General features: G+C 48.3%; 1 protein-coding gene across 1 annotated transcript in view; it reads right to left on the bottom strand.

Annotated features, from left to right (window-relative positions):
* The window catches only part of PKIA (cAMP-dependent protein kinase inhibitor alpha), a 251,488-nt gene extending 232,596 nt beyond the window's left edge, over window positions 1-18,892 (bottom strand). Inside the window, exon 1 of the mRNA XM_086965910.1 lies at window positions 18,763-18,892. The gene's annotated coding sequence lies outside the window, so the exon portion shown is untranslated. The remainder of the gene's footprint in view (window positions 1-18,762) is intronic.
* Between the last annotated feature and the right edge of the window lie 3,366 nt (window positions 18,893-22,258).

Raw genomic sequence — 22,258 nt, 5'->3', positions numbered from 1 at the left:
TAACAGTGTTTCTTATCACTGCATCATAAGTGAATTCGATTTTCTCTTTCAGCCTAGAAAAGTTAATTATGATCAAAAAGTATGTTTTGACTAGAAAGTGTATTAAACTTAAATTTCTCATAGTAGTTTAACATAAAACCACCACCAGTTCTGGTAACTTTAAATAGGATAATTTAATATTTTAAGAGAGCTAAAAATTCTGCTTAAACTGACTGTCAGGTCAATGTGGCTCTCTTAAACAGAAACAAGTATTGCTAGGAAAGAACACATTTCCACACTGTATTAGATCCTGCCCATTCTGTTATGGTTTGCATACGTATACCAACAACGGTCATACTACAAACATCTTATAAAATACTTCACACTTTATATTCATATGAAGGAGACACCTTCAAACAATGAACGCATAATCTAATCCTCATGTAACTATTGTTTTTGTCTTATGTTCGTTTTTATCATCTAACCAATTATTGTGTGAATGTATTTGTATGTAACCAATAATTTGAGTCCTTTATTGGTAAAACTTTGTTTTTTCTTTACAGAATGTTCAACATTGCGCCTGGTGAAGGACCTATCTGGATCTGAAATTCCCTTGGGTACTTTGAACGTACACTACTAATATGCACCTTTATTGATTGGAGTCCTCACAATAATACAATAAGCTGCATGAGTTTGGTATTTTTTTTACTCAACTCAACTCTTTAATATAATTCTATGAAGAATGACACAATTTTGATTTTAACTTGTTCTGAACTTTACGTTTCTGCATCACATTTTTTTCTGAAGACTGTGGATTAATGAAATTGGCAATTTCCTGCCTTTATTAAGATGTGATATCATCTTAGATTTAAGGGGATAGTTTTAACTACTTGTGTGCTCAGGACGGCCCGTGGCCTTCCTACGCCACCCCGGGCATGTTCTCAGGACGGCCGGGGGCCGCCCGGATGCCACCGATTCCCCAGCGCGACTCGAATTCCGCGCCTGCGCTGGAGAATTATTTCGTGGGCGGAGTTCGGATGGCCCCTGGTCGTCCTGTGCACAAGCCCAGCGTAACACAGGACGGCCCGGGGCCGTCCTGAACACATAAGGTGTTACTCCCCCAAATTAAATCCCCACTCCGCTGCGAAATTCGCACCGCAGGGAAGGGGTTAAAGGGTTTTTCCTTAGTATCTGAGGTCAGAAGATACTTCTTTGCAGAAACCTTGAAAACTAGTGTTGGGCATAACTGGCGTAAGTCTCTCTGGTGTAATTACTGGAAAAAAACTCTAAATTGTGTATGATTACATGAGATGCGTAAGTTAGTGCTACTTTCTTAATGAAAAACGCACCCTAGGGTCCATTTTGGACCCAAGGTTGCATTTTGCGCTTAGAAAATTGCACTTAATGCCACAGGACATGAACTGAAGTAGTCTCTGGCTCTCTCTTAGTTCCTGTGCTCCTGTGATAGATTTTTGCCACAAATTACTCTTAATTACTCAAGCTGCCGTAATCCCAAAGTTTTGGTAATTTCACATCACAAGAGTAGTGAGTAATTACTAAAATGTCTCCACCGTAATTAAAGTTGGCCAAGACCCATTAAATAAGCTGGGTAAATTAGAGACAAAAGGGTGGTGTACATTTTATGGGACTTTTTTAGATTAATTTCTCATTAGAACAAGGCATACCATTGAGCAGAGCACATCTAGTTTAGAATGTTCTGCAGACTTAAGTCCACAGCACAATTCAAAAATCCAGCGGTCCAAAATGGAGTTAAATAAGTTTAACACATTATAAATATCCATTTTTTGCCGGGAAGCTTCATTGGAACTGCTTTCTTAACTATGTTTTCCTTCCATTCACTCATCAAGAGGTGGCAAAAGGACACCAGTGAAACACCTCCTGTCAGGTTAACAGCTCATTATAACTGAAAGAAACATCAATGAGAAAGGTGGCCTAGTTCTCCTTCTCTTTTAGGATACAAGTGCAGTTTTTCTCTACTTATGACAGGGCGTCTAGTCCTTAACAAGTAGTTGCTCTGTATATGCCGCACAGGCTGCTGCTGGCACAGATCAATTGGTGTCAAACTAGGACTTCTCTAAAGTACATTCTACGTTGTTATCCACAGCATCATGTGGAAGTCTGTGCCTTATAATCACTGACTTTCTCCATGTTAGCTTTCAGAGAATTCCAAGCTGTAGAACAGTGTTGATAGCAGACCAGTTGTATGCTGTGAAATGCTACTCGCTACACGACTTTCATCATTAATTAGTAGTTTAATGCAGAATGATAGGTCTCCTTGTTGAAGGTGGTGAGGGGCTCCTGACACTTCCATATGTCACAGAAATTCACATATGCCTTTGGATGAATAGGGGGCTGAAGGATGCCGCCTCACTGCATGGATGCAGGGCTTGTGTTACACTCCTATCACTCAAGTCAAGTAGTCTGTATTTGAATGCATACAAACACATCCATAAAAGCATAACAAACATTGAAGCAGCATTGTAAAGTGCATATCCTAGAGTATACATAACCTACTATAATCAGTAAAAAATACACAAATGATGTTAAAAACCTTAAAATACCATTTATATTGGCTTTTATACTTATATACAAATCCTAATCCTCTGTGTGTACAGCTGTGTTGGCTAACCTGCCTAGCAACATTTTATAAAGTGCCTATGTGCTGATATATATTAATGAAAACGTTAAAATGATGACTATAAAAATTTTATATTGCACAGCCCTAGATACGGCCAAATATTCATATATAACATTTAGAATTTGGTACAGTTTGATCTAATCATATTGTTAAGACCATATTCCTGATATAAAAAAACGCTCATAAAAATGACACTATTCTACAGCATATTTTTAAAGAAGGTACAGTTTGCAGGAATGAGTATGCGGGCCAGCATTGTGTAAAGCCATGCTGTTTTAATATTGGGACGATGTATCTTTTCCGTGGTTCAGTGTAACTCTTGCAAAAAAGGACCACATGAAATGTGTCCTGGGACAGCCTGTTATCACAAGGGCAGTGAATCAAATTTACTGCCCAGTCATTCATCTTTGGAAAACGGACTAATTGATGGAAAATGTTCAATCTCAGATGGGTTAAAACAAATCTATGTCTACCATACAAGACAGGTTTGAGATAAGGTTGCATATTAAAAGTAGGCATAATTAATTGGTTTTGATGCTTCAAGTGTCCATCTTAGGGTCTCTAAGTGCCTCAGGCCTTTCTCTCGCAGGCTTTTTTCCACTAATGGTGCGTAGGGTTTCAGGTCTCTCATAGTATTCTCAGCATCCCATATCTTGAAACAGGCGTTGAACGTATGCTAACCATAAAATTCTTGTATGCTGACTCAATTTCAGGATGTCCCTAAGGATTGCTTGGTTCAGTACTGTATACTCCAATGTCCAGATTTTGTGCCGTAGGAGTATTGGATGCACTCCTATCACTCAGTAATGTCTGAGGTTTCGAAGGTGAAAGAGGCTGGACAGTTCGGCAGAGAAAGCATTTGGTAGCACTTGCGCATCTGTAGCTTACTTCCAGTACAAACAGACTTGTGGAACGAGCAGGGCCTGTCTGTTGTCCAATACCCATTGATGAGATGCCCTTGAGTGAGGTTCTATGTGATAACTAAAGTGGGAGGCCGATATACTAAATGCCACACTTGCATTCGTCACAATTGTCCCTGCGATTGTAACAGTTAGGATTAGAGACTTCTTTTATTCTATTCCATCACTCCCACAACAGCTTTCTACTGGGGCCATTTTATCCATATGCGTAGGTGAAGAGCAGTTGTAGGACTAGGGTAATCGCCATTACGCAGTTGAGCTCGAAAACTGAACTAACTGCAGAAGGTACTGTTTCTCACAGTTTCTTTGGAATTGCTTAATTAGTTAGAACTTAGTTGCATCTTTTGCTCTTGTATCTTGTTCACTTTTTATATTTTACATCAAACAATTTATTAATAAAGCAATGAAGACGGCATGCTTCAAGGATTTGGTTGCAATGTGATGTGGCATCTTTGCTGCCGATGGCCCATGACACTGACGACACAGATCCTTGGTAGTGCCTCCGCCAGGACAGATATACCCAGAAATGCTTTATAACAGCCAGAAAATACCCATTGAGTGTACATCCCACCCTACATATCTGGTTTACACTTCCTGGGGCTCGAGAACCAAAGGAGATACAATTAAGGGAAGACAAGCATTTGCAATGCAATTAGACTCAACTTTGAAATCTTATATATACATTTAGCTATGCAGCACATTAGATTGGGTGATGAAACATCTACTGTTCTTTAAAATGGAGGGAAAGTAAGCACCAAACTGCATGACACACCAGGTATGGTAACACATGGAGAGAAATATTGCCTTTCAGCTGGAAAAGGTATAATCCAAAGCTCTGTTTAGGTCGAGCCTAGCGCAGCGCGCATGCGGTGCTCTCGGAAATCGGCCTCTTGGAATCACTTCAGCTTTTGTACAAGCTTGTGCATGTGGTGTTCACACACTATTAGCCTTTGTGTCTGGCTTTAGCATGCAATTGGCCAAAGGCGTGTGGATGTCCCAGCTTTTAGGGAAATGTTTACTCCCAGAGCGTTTTGCTCTTGGGAGCCAGCAGCGGCGCGCAGGGGCCATCTGTTTTGGGTCAGGTTTCCTTGCCGCTTTCATTAGAAGGCGCATCCCCTCCACCCTGGGCAAGGGACACACCCTTCATCCACATTTCTGTTTGCAACAGCTCTCGCTCAGCAAATGGCTTATGTTTACGAACACACACCACTTTTCTTTATTTCATGCTTGTAGATTGCCAGCAGGCAGACACAGTACAACATAGTACAAAAAATTATCTAAAACAACATTAAGCAAATAAATAAGGGTTAGGGAGAGAGAAAAAGTAAAGGAGAGGAGGATGTTGGAGAAAGTGTTTTACGCTGTGTGGGGATATGTGAGGCAGTCACTGTAAACAAAGTTAAAAAGGCCTGCACTGTATATCTCGTGCACTCCGGGAATGAAAGATGCTTTTAACTAATTGTGCCAATTTTACATGTATTGAAGACAATGGTTTTGCGTCTCCCCAAAACGATGCTCCAAAAATGTCACAAAAATTTTGGATATGAAGTCACTGATATTCTTGTTTAAAAGTGATATTTACTCTTTCTACGTGTGTGTAATGTTATCACACCCACCTATCACATTTTAAGGGAAAGGATGTGTTAGAAAAGTGTTTATTAAATGCACACAAATGCATTCTGAAAACCAGCACGCTTTCCTCACGTATTTACAGTATTTCTTGCTTTGTGTACTAAACTAAATGAAATGGTCACTTTCAGAACTTGTGTCATGTTTTATTTATTTTTTACTTGTATAGTGGAGGCTACACAAAACCATCCTATTTTTCTACTATCTGAATATTTTGTTCCATGAGATACACCACCTTGCAAATAGGAAACCTCGAACACACTTTTTGTAACTTTTTTCTACTTGACCCTTTTATCCGTGTTTTTGGGCAATCAAATGCTAGTCTCTGGAAAAAATAACATTAAGAAGATTTCATCAAGAATTAGTTAAAACAACACAAATGTAGACTGCACTGATTCTTGTATTCCTGTTAAATCCTAGGAATGTTTTATTTAGAGGTTCCAAATGTTTGCAGTTGCCTCAAGTGTGCTTTGCTTGTTATCTCTGTGCCTGCCTATACAGCCCTAGGACCGCAGCCATCAACTGCTACCTACCCTGTCCGTAGTGTCTCTCGGAAGGGAGTTGAGGCTCATTTTGCTCCCCATCTCCTGTAGGCTCAAGGCAGCGAGGAACTGATGTGCCAGATGAGCACTGTTTCTCTTTTGGCTCCAACGTTGTTCTATTGGATATATAAATATGTGGTGGGTGAAAAGGACATAATGGCTCAGAGCTAAGGCGGCCGACCTCGGAGCTAGGGAACTGGGTTCTAGATTCATCAGGGACGCTCAACATTCTGTGGTTCTGGGCAAATCACGTAATCTCCCCAGTGCCTAACAAAAAAAAAGCATTGGCATAGCCAATAGGTCTCGCCTTTGGGACCGGCTGCGCAACCAAATACTTATAAGATCCCAAAGGTGAGAGCTATTGGCTATGCCAATGCTTATTTTAATATAAAATCAGTGCCTTCGGTGGTCATATCACTGAAAATACAAGATTTGAAAAAAATGCTATTATCTACGGGTGCTTGCGGAAGACAATTTCTATGGACTGAAATCTAGAGAATGCTAAAGTGATTCTGATATTTTACCCACCTCTGCTGGTCGTTTTCTATCATGAAAGTTAAATAGAGGCAGTTGCCGGAAACATAAAAAAAACAGAAAGTCCCTCAGTAGCAAGCAATTCTTGTATTTTACTAACCTCTACTGGTCGTTTTCTATTAATACGGTTAAATAGAGGCAGTTGAACAGAAACAAAAGTCCCTAAACGGAAGCAGACAAGGCCTAGCGTTGATCTCCTGAGCCCTCAAAGTACATGCCCATATAAGTATATACTTAAGTATATACAAGAGGTCTTAAATGCTCGACCTAAAAATGGGCTCTTCACCTTCTTGGAGTCCTTTCTTTTTGGTAATCTTTCCTTAAGCCTTTGATGATGCTGAATCATTGTGAAGCACCTGATGTACCAGACCCTCAACCTCTGCTTGTAAAGCGCTCTCACAGTCAATGGCCTCCCATGCCCGCATCCTCCATGTGGCGAAGAGAACTTGTGACACAGCAGGCCCAGAGTTGAGTGCTCTGTCCCACTAAAGACAGTGCCCCTGCTGCAATATATTCAAATATAATCTTACTGAATTATAAAAAACATAACCTGAAAGAGCCAATGTTTTGTTAAGGGATAGCTAAAATCAAGGCTGGTGAATTACTGAAATAAGCGTTAGTGACGTGTGTGGAGCAGTGTTTACTATACAGCAGTGCTGTAACTAAAGAGCATGGCAGCCAACATGAAACATATCATTAGAAATTGAACTTAAGATGACCTGACGTCAGATAAATCTACTCATCCCTCCTCTATGGCCCCCTCCAGCTACTCGCTGTTGTAAAAAGAAAGATGCAGCCCAGCGTCAGAGCGGTCTGTAGTTATTCACTGTGGTTCCTTTGGGTATTAAATGCTAGATTAGGGTCTAATGCCTTGGCCTCAATACGCCTTCCTAGGTATCCACATCTTTGGAAGTGCATGTAAATACCCCATCTAAGTTGATGATTTAGGAAGAAACGTTCTCTGGACCAAGGATAAATATGCATATTACACATGCATTACTATTAACTTGAACCTTACCGTGGGAGTTCTGAATTAAAATGCTTGTGATAGTCAAGTCAAGGAAAGCTTTATTCGACTCCATCTTTTTACAATAATGAAAGCGTGAGACATTCATAAAAATACAAACAATAACGATTAATACACTTATACAAATACCTAGGTGTAATAGGTAATATAAAAAATAGTTCTAAAAAGAAAGAACGGGAAATGCCCAGTCAGTTATAATTCATCACAGTTTAAAATTTTAAAAGTCATCACATGAGGTTCATCAGTTTATAAATCTTCACATATGCTTTTTCTAAAGTTCAGTGCTTTCTTCAGGAACCTCGCAATGCGCCAAGCTACATGTTCATTCTCCAGAAACTGGAGTTTTACCATAGCCGGATGACATTGCCTCAGCCCCTGTTGCTTTAAAAGTGGTAATATCCACTGTTGGACCCGGGCCTTTATGGCTGGTTCACCCCTGAACTTTTTGCTCTTGATGGCGACCTGGTGTTCATGATTTCTGGCTTGGCGCACTTTTTCCCTGGGTCCCAGAGTGAAAGTGTGTGCGTGTAGTATAGCTGGCCTGCCCTCCCATAGGAATGCATGGGGAATGTGTGTGTCCCTGGTAGTTCCTGATGCGTGGGGAGTGCAGGCTCGAATTTAGTATGTATAAACTCGTGAGAGTGAATGCTGCAAGATGGTGTATGCGGCATGTACGTGTCTAGAAGGGAAGTGCTACTTCTGGACATTGAGATATGTGTGCAGTGAGGGTGCTGGAGCGTGATTGGCTGGAGCTGGCTGGCATGCCAGGCTCCAGGAAGTCTGGATGGGTCTGCCCGGTGGTGAGTGGGAGATTAGCATGAGTGATGTGTGGGGGGAGTGTACCTGTGTCCTGGATGGGCTGGGTTTTCCCCACACAATGCTGGCTCCGCCCCCCTGTGGTGTGTCTAATGACCCTAGCCTCCCCAGTGAATGAGATGGGTGGTTGGGCCATCAAGAGTGCTCCAGAACCAGCTGCGACTGGTTTCTCCCCCACCCTGCACCTACAGACAAAGGATTTCAGTGTATAAAAATGGGGCTGTGTCCCCACTGAAATTTTTCTCTTCTAGGATCTTGAGGGGGCTGCTGCTGCTGGGGCCAGGAGGAACCGCCACTTGGACTGCCTCCCTGCCTGGAGGGCCAGTGAGCTGGCCCCTGGCCCAGCCTTGCCCCCCTGCCTACCTAAGGACTTTGCTGGAACTCTGTCCTGCTGAGGGAACCTGGGAGCGCTGTGCTTGTGCTCCCAGCGCCTGAGAGCACGTTGGACTTTCCCTGGAGCGCCTGGAAGCGCTTTGTTTGCCTTTGGCGCTTGAGAGCACTTTATTGTTGGTCCTAGCGCTGGGGAGCGCTGTTGTGCACAGCCGGTGCCCACCCGGCATTTGGCCGCCTGATCTGCCGATTCGCGGCGCGTAGCGAGTGCCACCTCGCTTTATTTTTAATTTACCGAGCCGGTGCCCACCCGGCATTGCCCCGTACTTTGATGTTGTAAATACCTCGAGGGAGCCCACTCCTCGGGTACTGGGAGCCCGCCTGCCTACCTGGAACGGGCCGCCGCGCTGCCCGCGACGACCCAGAAGTATCCGGCCGACCGGCCAATCGCAGCGCGGCCCCTGAGAGGCCGACCGGAAGTCCCGCCTCCGCAACCAGGCAAGCGAGGAGAGAGGCGCCGCCAGCGAGGCTCCGAGGAAGAGGAGCCCCGCCTCAGAGGGGGAGAGCCGGCAGTGTTCCTGCCCCCGCAGCACCAGCGAAGTACCGGTGAGTGCGGGGACAGGGTCCTTTGTTCTTCGAGCGGCCCCGATTTGCAGAGGGCCGCTCCAACGCTGCTGCATTTCTTTGTGGAGCCCCGAGGCTCCTGGGGGTATCTCTTCGAGCCCGAAAGGCTCGTGGGCATTTCTGACCGCGAGTCCCCCGTGAGGGACTCCAACGTGTGTGGCATTCCTTTGTGGGAGCGCGAGGCTCCGTGGGGCATTATCTGACCCTGAGTCCCCCGTGAGGGACTCCAACGAGCACCGGCTTCCCGAGTCCACGAGGGACTCCAACGAGAGGGGCCATTCTTTGTTCTTTGAGCCCTGAGAGGCTCTTGAGCCCGCAGTTGTTGCCGAGCCCAGCGAGGCTCATGGCCCTCATCGAGTGAGAGCCCTGAGAGAGGCTCTGGGGGCATTTTCATTGATTTAGAGCGCTGGAGCTCTATTTGCGCATTTTGCTTTGTGAGCCCCTGAGAGGCTCCTTGCCCATTTGTTCTTGAGCCCTCCTGGCTCCAACGTTGTGCATCATATTTAACAACTGTCCAGCACTTAGTGGACAGTTGCTACGTTTAGGCTGGGTGTACTTTTGGCTTATTACAGCCTGCCCTGACTTTGGGACACAGGGACCGCCACAGGTTGTGGCTCATATGAAGTTTTGCGCAATTGCTTGTGCTCGCACCTCTGAATGTGTTCTGAAGCATCATGTGTCTTTCCTTGCATACACCGCTGAATGTAGGTTCTGCATCATGTGTTTTCTTGTGCTCGCACCTCTGAATGTGTTTGGATACATCATGTGTTTTCCTTCCCTACACCGCTGAATGTTAAATGCATCATGTGTAATGTTCCTATGCTTATACCCCTAGATGTTGGTGATTCCTAGGTGGTTGCTTTTCTCCTAGTACAGGTGTTGCTAGTTGAGGTCTTTTGTTCCCTGCGCAATAGTTTCCTAAGGTGGTTAGGGTTGCGTAGGAGGTTCTTATGCTGTACCAGTAATTACTGGTGGTGTGCTAATTTGTGCTACTTGTTCTATTTGGTTCTAAAAGTATTCTATGTGCTAATTACTATTCCTAAAAAGTGATGATTCTTGACAGTGGTCCAGGTGGCCCTGTCTTGTAAATATCCCCCCTGTAAATTCTGCCCGTGCCTGTTGGCACAGTGTAACCAAATGTATGTTTTATCTAATGTGTTTTTGACATAATACAAAGGCTATTTTTATATAACCTTGTGTGGAGTTTCCTTTGTGGTGGGCCTTGGGTGTTGTTGCTGGGTGCGCGCGCAAACACTTAACCTACATAGCCTCCAAGTTTAGCCTTGACTGCTCGCGCCAAGTTACCTAGAGGGCGAGTAGGGGTTACCTTGGTGTGTGACTCCCTTGCCCTGACTTTAGAAATGGTGATCCCTGACTGACCTCGACGCGAGTCTTGGCCGGCCAGGGTCCCGTTTCTAACATTGGTGGCAGGCGGTGAGGATCCGGATTTGTGTTTGCGTTGTACTGCAGTGGCAACAGGCCACACTACAAAGCTCTGCATTTTAGATAATTACATGTTGGGGATTATTGTCCTTTGAAGTTCTAGTACTTCTTTTTCCAAAGAGTGTCCAGTACATTTGTCCCCTGCCCTGCTCCCAGAGTTTGGAACCTGTGTCACGTGTGGTCAGGTTGAGAAATCAGGGGTGGTAAAAACTGCCTTACCGGTCCGAGGGGGGGGTGTGCGTGGATGAATGGTGTGTTGCCTGGACAGATTAGTGTGAGTTCTCTTTAGTAGGGAGCTTGCTGAAATACTTTGAACCGTGTGCTCTTGCTTCAGCTGACAGTTAAGTCCCCTGTGTTGCACGTGTCTGTGAGCATCCTGTCAAGATGGAATCTCCTTTTAACCTCTGTGGTCTGTTTAAGTACAGTATGCATGAGTTGGTACGGTTACGTAAGGAGAGAGACATCCCAGTGAGTGAGTCAGACACCCAGTCCAAGCTTAGGGATAACATGATCCTGTGGCAGAAGAGTGACTGGGAGCGTGAGCACAGTGAGAGGGAGAGGGCCCGGACCGCACACCATGAGGGTGGTGGGTCTGAGGGGAGCCCTGAAGAGTCTGATGTGGAGAGTGAGTTTGACAGTGGATGGGCGCCAGCAGAGAGCGAGTACCCCATAGATAGGGAGTCCCTTGCTGGGTCCAGTGTCAGATGTAGCACCCCATCCCTTTCCCTGTCCCCAGAGGAGTGGGTGGATAGGAGAGAAGAGAGGGAGCACCAGTTGGCCATGGAGAAATTCAGGTTAGAGCATGCCAGAGAGATGGCGCAGCTGGGTGTGAATGAGTGGACTGCAGAGGCTGAGAGGGCCTTGGCCAGGGAGAAGATAGCCCTAGAGGGTAGGTTATCCCCTGACCGCAGTCCTAGTTTTCTGGATTCCCCAGGGAGGGTTGGATCCAGTGGTGGCAGCAAGAGAGAGTTTGGTGCGGGAAGTGCCATGCCCCGTTTCCAAAGAGTGGTACCTTGTTCCCGAGAGGACACATACAGGTTGAAGTTCAGGAGCAGTAGGAGACTGCCTCACCAGGATTGGGCGGATTATGTGGATGATTGTCATGATGCCCTGCTTGATTGGTTAGAGGTTCATGGGGAACCTGATTTTGATGGACTACTCAACCTTGTTATCAGAGAGCAGTTGCTCAATTGTTTTGTGCCAGAGTTGCGCAAACACCTGTCAAGAGGTGACTACGTGTGTCCTTGGGACATTGCAAAGGAAGCAGACCGCTGGGAAGGTGCCAGTGGTTCTGACACGTCATAGGTGAGTGAACCCGAGAGTAGTGGGTTAGGTATCTTCCAGACCAGTGTGGTGGAAGAGGCTCAGAGTAGCCCAGCTAGGTCCCAGTGTAGCGAGAGGGTTGAAGGGGCTCACGTCTTGTCTCCGTGGAGTAAGAGTGAGTGGGGGACTGAGTGTTCCCAGGTGCCCGAAACCCAGTCTCAGAACCTGGATGGTTTCTTGAGGGAACTCCAGGTTAGGGATCTAGGCTGTCCTGTTAGACCCCTTGAGGGTGATCCCCTAGTGTCTAGAGAACCTGGAGTATCTTTAAATAGTGTTCCAGTGGTTCTAGTGTCCGGCAGTGCCACTCCAGTTGGAGGGGCACGGAAGTCCGAAGTGAGGAGTGATTGGGGGAGTTCCCCAGTGGGAGAACCAGTGGGTCAGGGACTACCCAGTTGGGCGAAGTTCCCGTTTAGTGACCATGGTGACACCACTTCTGTTCTGGGGGATCTGCCCGCACTGTCAGGTGGACAGGGGTCGGGAGATCCGCGCCAGACAGACAGTCACACAGCACATGAGTCATGTGTTAGCCTCAGGGGGATGGTGAGTGAGTCCCCAGAAGTCCTGGAGTGCCAGGCAATTATCCCCCCTAGGGGTTTAGACCGAAGGTTGGGAGGCCAGGTTCAGGATCGGCCTGACCTGAAGGGTGGGACTTCTGTAACCAGAGTCCTAGCCAGTGCTTCTTCCAGGGGTACCTCTCCAGTTGGGAGGGTGCAGAACTCTGGAAGGGGGTGCAGAGGGTGGGAGAGCCCGCCTCTGACCCCGGCGCAACCTGAGGGGTTAAACCCTGGGTTGGAATGGCGTTCTAGGTGTACCCCTCGCAGGAGGTGGAGGAACCCTAGAAGAAGAGGTAGGGGGAGGAGAGCCTTCCCTGAGACTCCTGGTCCGCCTGAGGTTGTATACCAAAGGCTGGTGAACCAGTGGCAGTCTAGCCCTGTCTTACAGACAGGAAGAATGGAGAGTGGCTACTATGTGCCAGGGGTTACTACCCCCCACTCGGTGAGTAGGCAGGAACCAGTGGCACCTGGGTGGCCTAGGGCCTGGTCCTGGCCGCGGACAGCTAGGGAGTACCCGTGGGGTAGCCCAGTTGTTCCAGATGGTGGTTTGAGAAGGAATCCCAGGGGTTCACAGTGGCGTGAAACAGGACGGTGTCCCGGCAGTGGTGGGCCCGTGTCCGTGTTCTTTCGCCCAAAGCAGGGAAGCCCATCACGGTGGTGATCGGTCTACCCTGCGTTTTGGCTGGAAGGGGGTTGTGTTGGACCCGGGCCTTTATGGCTGGTTCACCCCTGAACTTTTTGCTTTCGATGGCGACCTGGTGTTCATGATTTCTGGCTTGGCGCACTTTTTCCCTGGGTCCCAGAGTGAAAGTGTGTGCGTGTAGTATGGCTGGCCTGCCCTCCCATAGGAATGCATGGGGAATGTGTGTGTCCCTGGTAGTTCCTGATGCGTGGGGAGTGCAGGCTCGAATTTAGTATGTATAAACTCGTGAGAGTGAATGCTGCAAGATGGTGTATGCGGCATGTACGTGTCTAGAAGGGAAGTGCTACTTCTGGACATTGAGATATGTGTGCAGTGAGGGTGCTGGAGCGTGATTGGCTGGAGCTGGCTGGCATGCCAGGCTCCAGGAAGTCTGGATGGGTCTGCCCGGTGGTGAGTGGGAGATTAGCATGAGTGATGTGTGGGAGGAGTGTACCTGTGTCCTGGATGGGCTGGGTTTTCCCCACACAATGCTGGCTCCGCCCCCCTGTGGTGTGTCTAACGACCCTAGCCTCCCCAGTGAATGAGATGGGTGGTTGGGCCATCAAGAGTGCTCCAGAACCAGCTGCGACTGGTTTCTCCCCCACCCTGCACCTACAGACAAAGGATTTCAGTGTATAAAAATGGGGCTGTGTCCCCACTGAAATTGTTCTCTTCTAGGATCTTGAGGGGGCTGCTGCTGCTGCTGCTGGGGCCAGGAGGAACCGCCACTTGGACTGCCTCCCTGCCTGGAAGGCCAGTGAGCTGGCCCCTGGCCCAGCCTTGCCCCCCTGCCTACCTAAGGACTTTGCTGGAACTCTGTCCTGCTGAGGGAACCTGGGAGCGCTGTGCTTGTGCTCCCAGCGCCTGGGAGCACGTTGGACTTTCCCTGGAGCGCCTGGAAGCGCTTTGTTTGCCTTTGGCGCTTGAGAGCGCTTTATTGTTGGTCCTAGCGCTGGGGAGCGCTGTTGTGCACAGCCGGTGCCCACCCGGCATTTGGCCGCCTGATCTGCCGATTCGCGGCGCGTAGCGAGTGCCACCTCGCTTTATTTTTAATTTACCGAGCCGGTGCCCACCCGGCATTGCCTCGTACTTTGATGTTGTAAATACCTCGAGGGAGCCCACTCCTCGGGTACTGGGAGCCCGCCTGCCTACCTGGAACGGGCCACCGTGCTGCCCGCGACGACCCGGAAGTATCTGGCCGACTGGCCAATCGCAGCGCGGCCCCTGAGAGGCCGACCGGAAGTCCCGCCTCCGCAACCAGGCAAGCGAGGAGAGAGGCGCCGCCAGCGAGGCTCCGAGGAAGAGGAGCCCCGCGCTGCAGAGGGGGAGAGCCGGCAGTGTTCCTGCCCCCGCAGCACCAGCGAAGTACCGGTGAGTGCGGGGACAGGGTCCTTTGTTCTTCGAGCGGCCCCGATTGGCAGAGGGCCGCTCCAACGCTGCTGCATTTCTTTGTGGAGCCCCGAGGCTCCTGGGGGTATCTCTTCGACCCCGAAAGGCTCGTGGGCATTTCTGACCGCGAGTCCCCCGTGAGGGACTCCAACGTGTGTGGCATTCCTTTGTGGGAGCGGGAGGCTCCGTGGGGCATTATCTGACCCTGAGTCCCCCGTGAGGGACTCCAACGAGCACCGGCTTCCCAAGTCCACGAGGGACTCCAACGAGAGGGGCCATTCTTTGTTCTTTGAGCCCTGAGAGGCTCTTGAGCCTGCAGTTGTTGCCGAGCCCAGCGAGGCTCATGGCCCACATCGAGTGAGAGCCCTGAGAGAGGCTCTGGGGGCATTTTCATTGATTTAGAGCGCTGGAGCTCTATTTGCGCATTTTGCTTTGTGAGCCCCTGAGAGGCTCCTTGCCCATTTGTTCTTGAGCCCTCCTGGCTCCAACGTTGTGCATCATATTTAACAACTGTCCAGCACTTAGTGGACAGTTGCTACGTTTAGGCTGGGTGTACTTTTGGCTTATTACAGCCTGCCCTGACTTTGGGACACAGGGACCGCCACAGGTTGTGGCTCATATGAAGTTTTGCGCAATTGCTTGTGCTCGCACCTCTGAATGTGTTCTGAAGCATCATGTGTCTTTCCTTGCATACACCGCTGAATGTAGGTTCTGCATCATGTGTTTTCTTGTGCTCGCACCTCTGAATGTGTTTGGATACATCATGTGTTTTCCTTCCCTACACCGCTGAATGTTAAATGCATCATGTGTAATGTTCCTATGCTTATACCCCTAGATGTTGGTGATTCCTAGGTGGTTGCTTTTCTCCTAGTACAGGTGTTGCTAGTTGAGGTCTTTTGTTCCCTGCGCAATAGTTTCCTAAGGTGGTTAGGGTTGCGTAGGAGGTTCTCATGCTTTACCAGTAATTACTGGTGGTGTGCTAATTTGTGCTACTTGTTCTATTTTGGTTCTAAAAGTATTCTATGTGCTAATTACTATTCCTAAAAAGTGATGATTCTTGACAGTGGTCCAGGTGGCCCTGTCTTGTAAATATCCCCCCTGTAAATTCTGCCCGTGCCTGTTGGCACAGTGTAACCAAATGTATGTTTTATCTAATGTGTTTTTGACATAATACAAAGGCTATTTTTATATAACCTTGTGTGGAGTTTCCTTTGTGGTGGGCCTTGGGTGTTGTTGCTGGGTGCGCGCGCAAACACTTAACCTACATAGCCTCCAAGTTTAGCCTTGACTTCTCGCGCCACGTTACCTAGAGGGCGAGTAGGGGTTACCTTGGTGTGTGACTCCCTTGCCCTGACTTTAGAAATGGTGATCCCTGACTGACCTCGACGCGAGTCTTGGCCGGCCAGGGTCCCGTTTCTAACATCCACACTTTCCTTAACGCTACATAATATGTACAAAATAGGACTAAATGTATTGTGGACTGCTCAGCCTGCATATCACATGGGCAGGGTTGCAGTGACCGTGACCAGTTGTTCACTTTTGGAAAAGTCACTAATCTATGAACGATATCCAGCCTGAATCGTGTTAAGAGCCACCTATCAAAGCTGCCTGGTAAAAATGTTAGATACATTGCATGTCAAAGGAGGTTAAAATTAGCTGGTGTTGTTTTACAGTGAACTTTAAATACTCTCCCGACATTCTTATCATACCCAGGTGCTGGAGCCCCTCCTTTCGTGGTTTCTTTCTGGGGATGTCTTGCATAATATTAGGTTTGGGTAAATATTCTGCGTGCCCTAGGTCACGCATGAAATTCCACATGTACCTGACCCAGGGAATTTTTAAAGCCTCCTCAAGTTTAAGACAATCTCGAAGTATCTCTCTATTTGACTTAGTTTGCTCATCTGTCCATATTCTGTGCCATAGCAGGATGGGTTCAAGTTTTATGAGGTCCGAGATATACGGAAGACCCAATTCGTCATAGCAGACAAAAGAAGAGTTACTAGCTGAGACAGATAGAAGATATCTTAAAATGAATTTTCCACTACTTGGATTGGCTGAGCAGCAGCAAAACCGCACACTCCCGCCCCATATATTACTGTTGAGGTACATTTGGCCTTATAAATTTGAATAAGCTCTGATGGGGGCTTCCTACCTAGTTTCTTGGAAAAGGAGGAAAGGGCAGCTGTTGACTTTTCAAAGGCCATCCGTTTTGTTTGTATTGCTTGTGCCCATGAGTCGCTTTGATTAAACATAATCCCAAGATAGGAGAAGTTCTTGGTTATAGCTAACTTCTGCCCACCTACGTACATGTTCCTTGGCCTATTTCTTCTCCCACCACAATTCACAATATAGGTCTTTGACTTGTTAATTGAGAGATCTAAGTTCTCCTTAAATTCTGTAAAACTATCTAAGGCTCTCTGCAGGCCGATTTAAATTCTAGACATCAGTACTGCGTCATCCGCACGGAGAAGTGCAGGTACTGATTGGCCACCTGCTATGGGGAAATCTTGGTTATTGTCAAGGAGTGCTCGTTCCAACCCATTAATATATAAATTAAAAAGAAGAGGGGCCAGTACACATCCTTCCCTTACCCCCCTTTTGATGGGGAGAGGGGCTGTGCGCTCACCTCCTATGCCAAAGAGCACAGTAAGTAGCTGATGCGCCACAGTACAAATACTGTAAAAAACGGATAATGTGATAGTTGTTTGCGCTGCCTTCTATGTTTGCAGTTCTACTGTCACATCTCAGGAACGCATTTCAACACAGGCTTCCTACGCTCGGAAGTCTGAAAACAAAAACATGGCTGGCAGCTGAACCTTTTTACGCCAGCAAACTGTTGGCATAAACATGTGTAAAGCCGCGCCCGCTCAGCTCTGCCCGACACAGTCTCGGGCCCGTCTTCTCCCTGGGGTCCCCATTGTCAAATCTCTCTGATAGATGATGGGATGTGCACCTCTGCAGCAGTAGAGGGTCCCCGAAAGCCAGAGTGTGTTTAGCGTATGTACCGCAGCTATAGAGGAATTAAAATGGGCTGGGGGTCCATTCACCTCCGCCGCTGGTAATCACTCGAGAGCGCATCCCAGTTCACGGTTTGTACTGAAGCCAGACAGCCCTTGCTAGAACGACTTCTGACACAGATGGTAAAAGCTAGCTCACCTCCCCCACACCCCAAAAAAAGTATTTCACACCAACTAGTCCAGCACGTGTAGCAGCACTTAAAGCCCTTCAGGTGTATTCTCGTATGGCACCAAGTCACACTTTACTAGACATTGGTTAGGAGCGCCTCTCGAAGTGGCGAGAACGAGTGTATTAACTGCAATTCACAACAAAATGAGAGTACTCTTTACAGAGCATTGGCATTTCTACATTCCCTATTTTCTTCAGATTTTTCCTATGTAGTTCTAAGGGAAGCAGACCGTGTTGCTTGGCAACAGTGTGTGTGGTCCACGGAGACCGCCCAGCGAACTCACAGCCTGTATTGTGGCTGTGCTCGCAGCGCACGCTGTCACCGGCTGGAGTAATTACCTCTTTGTGCCAGCGATGGAGGCTTTCTATATGCCTGTTGCTGCCAATAAAACTGATTAGGGGCAATTAACGGGTGGAAAATCTGCTTTGCCATCCGTTTACTTTGCTGGTTTCGCGCTCTGAACGAAAGAGCCTAAACGAAATATTTCAATCTACATGCGTGGACATTTAATTAAAAAAAAATAACTCACGATATCATAACCATAAGAGCAGACATGCATATCACGTTTTTAAAAGCTATCTTATACGTCGACAGGTGCGACGGGCCGTTTACTGCACTTTCTCTTTACACGAAAAGACCCCTTGCCCAGTCTACTCACCCAAAGTGTAGCCACTTGTTGTCCCACGACCTACACACTCGACGCCAAAATACTGAGTGAGCCCCGTCCCTGGAAGTATTACCCCTTCACTTCAGGCAATGCATAATTCCAAGAGTCTCTTCAGCGTCAGATATCCTTTTAATACCACACCTGCTAGGTGAACCGCTGCTAACTCACTGGTTGGCATGCTGCGTTACATGGACGCTGACTGTACCATTTGGCTCCCGGCCGGAACGAAAATCAACATTTCCTTCAGCATTTAATGACCCCCAGATGGTGCATAATCGCCTTTCCCTGGTACACAGCAATAAGACATAGACTGTCCGCAGCTCGCAGTGGCAGCGGCGGGCAGCCTTGCCAGGCTCCTCTCTGCCAGGCAAAAGGCACACGGTGTGGAGGATAAACCGCCCCGGCCAGTCTTCACGTTGGCAGCCGGGAAGAGTTAGTGCTCAGCGATGCCACCTACCTTGTTAATTACCTCCCTGGCGAGGAGGACTCCTGGTGCGCCGCCTCCAGCCCCTGCGCGGCCAGCCTGGCATGTGTGCCTCTGTGCTGTACGTGTGTGCAGGGCGGGGAGTGCGCGTGACAGCGCTGGGCGGCACAGCCGCAGCAGAAGCAGCAGCTGGCCGGGGTCTGCCTCTGCTCTCGCTCTGGGAGGCGGCGCCCCAACCCCCTCTCTGTGTGCGTCGAGTGCCCCTCTGCTGCAGACGGCCAAGGGGCATTTAGCTTGCATGTTCCTCCTAATCTCGGTGACGAAGGGCACTACCACCCATCCCCTGGTTGCATGGGCACCCAGAGGGTCTCATACTTATTACCCTGACAGACTGGGAACAACCTTCTGCACGCTCTTTTGCGCACTGTCCGTTCTCCTTTAATCCAGCAGGCAATGTTCTGAAAGAGGTTACCTGATGTCACTGCGGGCATCCACCTCTTCAACAATAACAGCCTTTACTGAAATCTGCTCATATAATTTTTTTTAAATTTATTTATTTTATTTAAAAGGTTTCATATAGCGCTACTGGACCCAAGAGTATCAGAGCGCTTTACAAGGTCCAAAATCGAAATTAACATAGTGCAGATTTACTCACATAGGATAAGGAATTTCAATCGAACGAGAGAAGTAGGAAAAAGAAACGGAGGGGTCAATATCAGAAAAGAGGACGGTTAGAGAGAGAAGGGAAGATAGAGAGGGAGAGAGAATATAACAGAGTGAATTAAATGACGTTAAGTACCCCAATATTTGTTAAGAAGAAACGCCTTGAGGCTTTTTTTGAAGAGAGGGTAGGAGGGGTTTCAGCGAAGATCTTTGGGGAGAGAGTTCCAAAACGTAGGGGCATTACCTGAGAATGCACGAGATTGAGTTTTTTTACATTTGAGTCGAGGAGGGATTAAGACAATGGTGTTAGTGCTCCGTAAAGACCTGGAACACCCTGCTTTTTTTGTAATTTGTCAGAGAGGTAAGAGGGGGTGTTTTGGTGAAGAGCTTTGTGAGTGATACAAGCAATCTTGTAGGTGGATCTGCCTTCTATTGGGAGCCAATTGAGGTTTTTGAGGACAGGAGAGATGTGATCAAATCGCTTATAGTCAGAGATAAGCCTGGACGCCAGGTTGAGAACAGATTTAATTGGAGCAAGTTGGACTTTTGGTGTGCCAACAAGGGTGGCGTTGCCATAGTCAATTCTGGATAGGACAAGGGATTGTAGCATGATTTTAAAGTCATCAACTGGAATTAAATGTTTACATTTTTTAAGGTGGTGAAGGGTGAAGAGAGCACTTTTTGCTGCATTTTTAATGTGGGGGATGACATTAAGATTCTGGTCGATGCTAATGCCTAGGGATTTGACAGAGTTAGAGGTGGAGAGAGAGCAATTAAGTGCTTTGATATCCGTGATCCATTGTTAGATTGGCAGAACGTGCAGTGTCATCGTTTTACAATTTCTAAGCACATGCCAACGGGAGTTACTATTAGCAAATGTAATTAGATGCAACTACCCAACTTGCCTGACTTCAGAGGACGCAGTTTGGGGCTGTTTTTCACGGAGGACGCTCCCTGCTGCATTGTGCCCACGCCTCGCAGCACCCGCTATGCGGGTGCCGCTTCGACCGCCTGGATGCTGGGAGTTGTGCCCTGCTGCTGATTCTGTTGCGCTGGTGCCTGGGATCACGGAGGGAGAGCGAGTGGGCTAGCAAACGCCGCAAGGACTCAGTTGTCCAGGAGTCCCTGCAAGACCACAACACCTGGTCTGCGTTGCTTGCTCAGGCCCCGCCCACCGGCCAACATGGTTTAAAACTCACCAACTCGCCCACCCAAAGCGGGAACTGCCTAACTTGCCTGACTTCAGAGGACGCCGTTTGGGGCTGTTTTTCACGGAGGACGCTCCCTGCTGCATTGTGCCCACGCTTCGCAGCACCTGCTACGCGGGTGCCGCTTTGACCGCCTGGATGCTGGGAGTTGTGCCCTGCTGCTGATTGTGTTGCGCTGGTGCCTGGGATCACGGAGGGAGAGCGAACGGGCTAGCCAACGCCGCAGGGACTCAGTTGTCCAGGAGTCCCTGCGAGACCACAACACCTGGTCTGCGTTGCTTGCTCAGGCCCTGCCCACCGGCCCAAACTCACCAACTCGCCCACCCAAAGCGGGAACTGCCCAGCTTGCCTGACTTCAGAGGACGCCGTTTGGGGCTGTTTTTCACGGAGGACGCTCCCTGCTGCATTGTGCCAACGCCTCGCAGCACCCGCTACGAGGGTGACGCTTCGACCGCCTGGATGCTTGGAGTTGTACCCTGCTGCTGATTGTGTTGCGCTGGTGCCTGGGATCACGGAGGGAGAGCGAGCGGGCTAGCAAACGCCGCAGGGACTCAGTTGTCCCACAACACCTGGTCTGCGTTGCTTGCTCAGGCCCCACCCACGGGCCAACACGAGGGTACTTAATAAACATTGAAACCCACTGCGCGGGAGCGCGCGGGAGCACGCGGGAGCGCCGAGCGAAGCCGGGGCAAAGGGCGGGCCATCTGTGGCCGTCAGGGGCTGTAGGAGGCTGGGCTGGGCCCACTCCCTAACATTTGGCTCAGAACTTCCTCATAATTTCCTGACTTTGACACAGTGAGTCGCTCCCTGTTTGACATTATCAATTGCTAGTGTTAAAGGACTATTACACTTTCGGGACTTCTGACGCTGCGGAGCATAGCGATTAAGTTTGTCTCTACTATTGATTGTTGGTTATAGTATGACTACGTGTACACCAAATCCCCTACCCTCTACGGTAGGGGTTTTTAATACTAGGACCCCTAGATAAATATTTTGTCAGGGCTACCCGAGAGATAGACAGAGAAATTGCCCTGGCTGAGAGACGGGCTGAGCGCCGGTTATCCATCGAACTTCTAAAACATCCCTCGGAGAAGCGGGTGTCATTGGGTTCTCTTGCACAAGCTCTTTCTCCAGTACGTGCAATCGATTCTGTGGTGAATGCTTCTCTTCCCCTAGATCACCCACGGGCTGTTGCTCTGGGGGTTAGTTCTGATAGGCTGGAGAGTATGGCAGACTTAGTCCCACTTATCGAAGATGATGCTTTGGATTTGAGGCCCAGTAATGCCCCCGTCCCTATGCTCCCTTCTAATATTCCTTCTAGTCACGGGAAACCCCTCCCTCCACCAGTGTTGGTATCGTGGGTAGCAACTGAATCTGTCCATATTAAAAGGAAAAGAATTGCTAGCCTGCGCAAAGGTTGTTATCCCAAACCTACAAGAAAATTAGGAAACTTGGCACTAGGGTGGGTGTGATCCATAAGGGCGTAGGGGTGGGTGCTAGTTGCCCACAGGGGGACATGGGGGGTGTGTTCTAAGGCGCTGCAGCAGCAAAGCCATGCGTTGATCTGACTACAGACTTTGCCGAGTCCCCACCCCATGAGATCCCCTTGACTGCCCAAATTGAGAAAATGCTGAAATCTTTACTGATCCCGGTCTTAG

Source organism: Lissotriton vulgaris, chromosome 4_1 (assembly GCF_964263255.1).
Source record: "Lissotriton vulgaris chromosome 4_1, aLisVul1.2, whole genome shotgun sequence".
Lineage (NCBI taxonomy): Eukaryota > Metazoa > Chordata > Amphibia > Caudata > Salamandridae > Lissotriton > Lissotriton vulgaris.
Note: the sequence above shows the minus strand (reverse complement) of the source record. Positions and strands in the feature narration are given on the sequence as shown.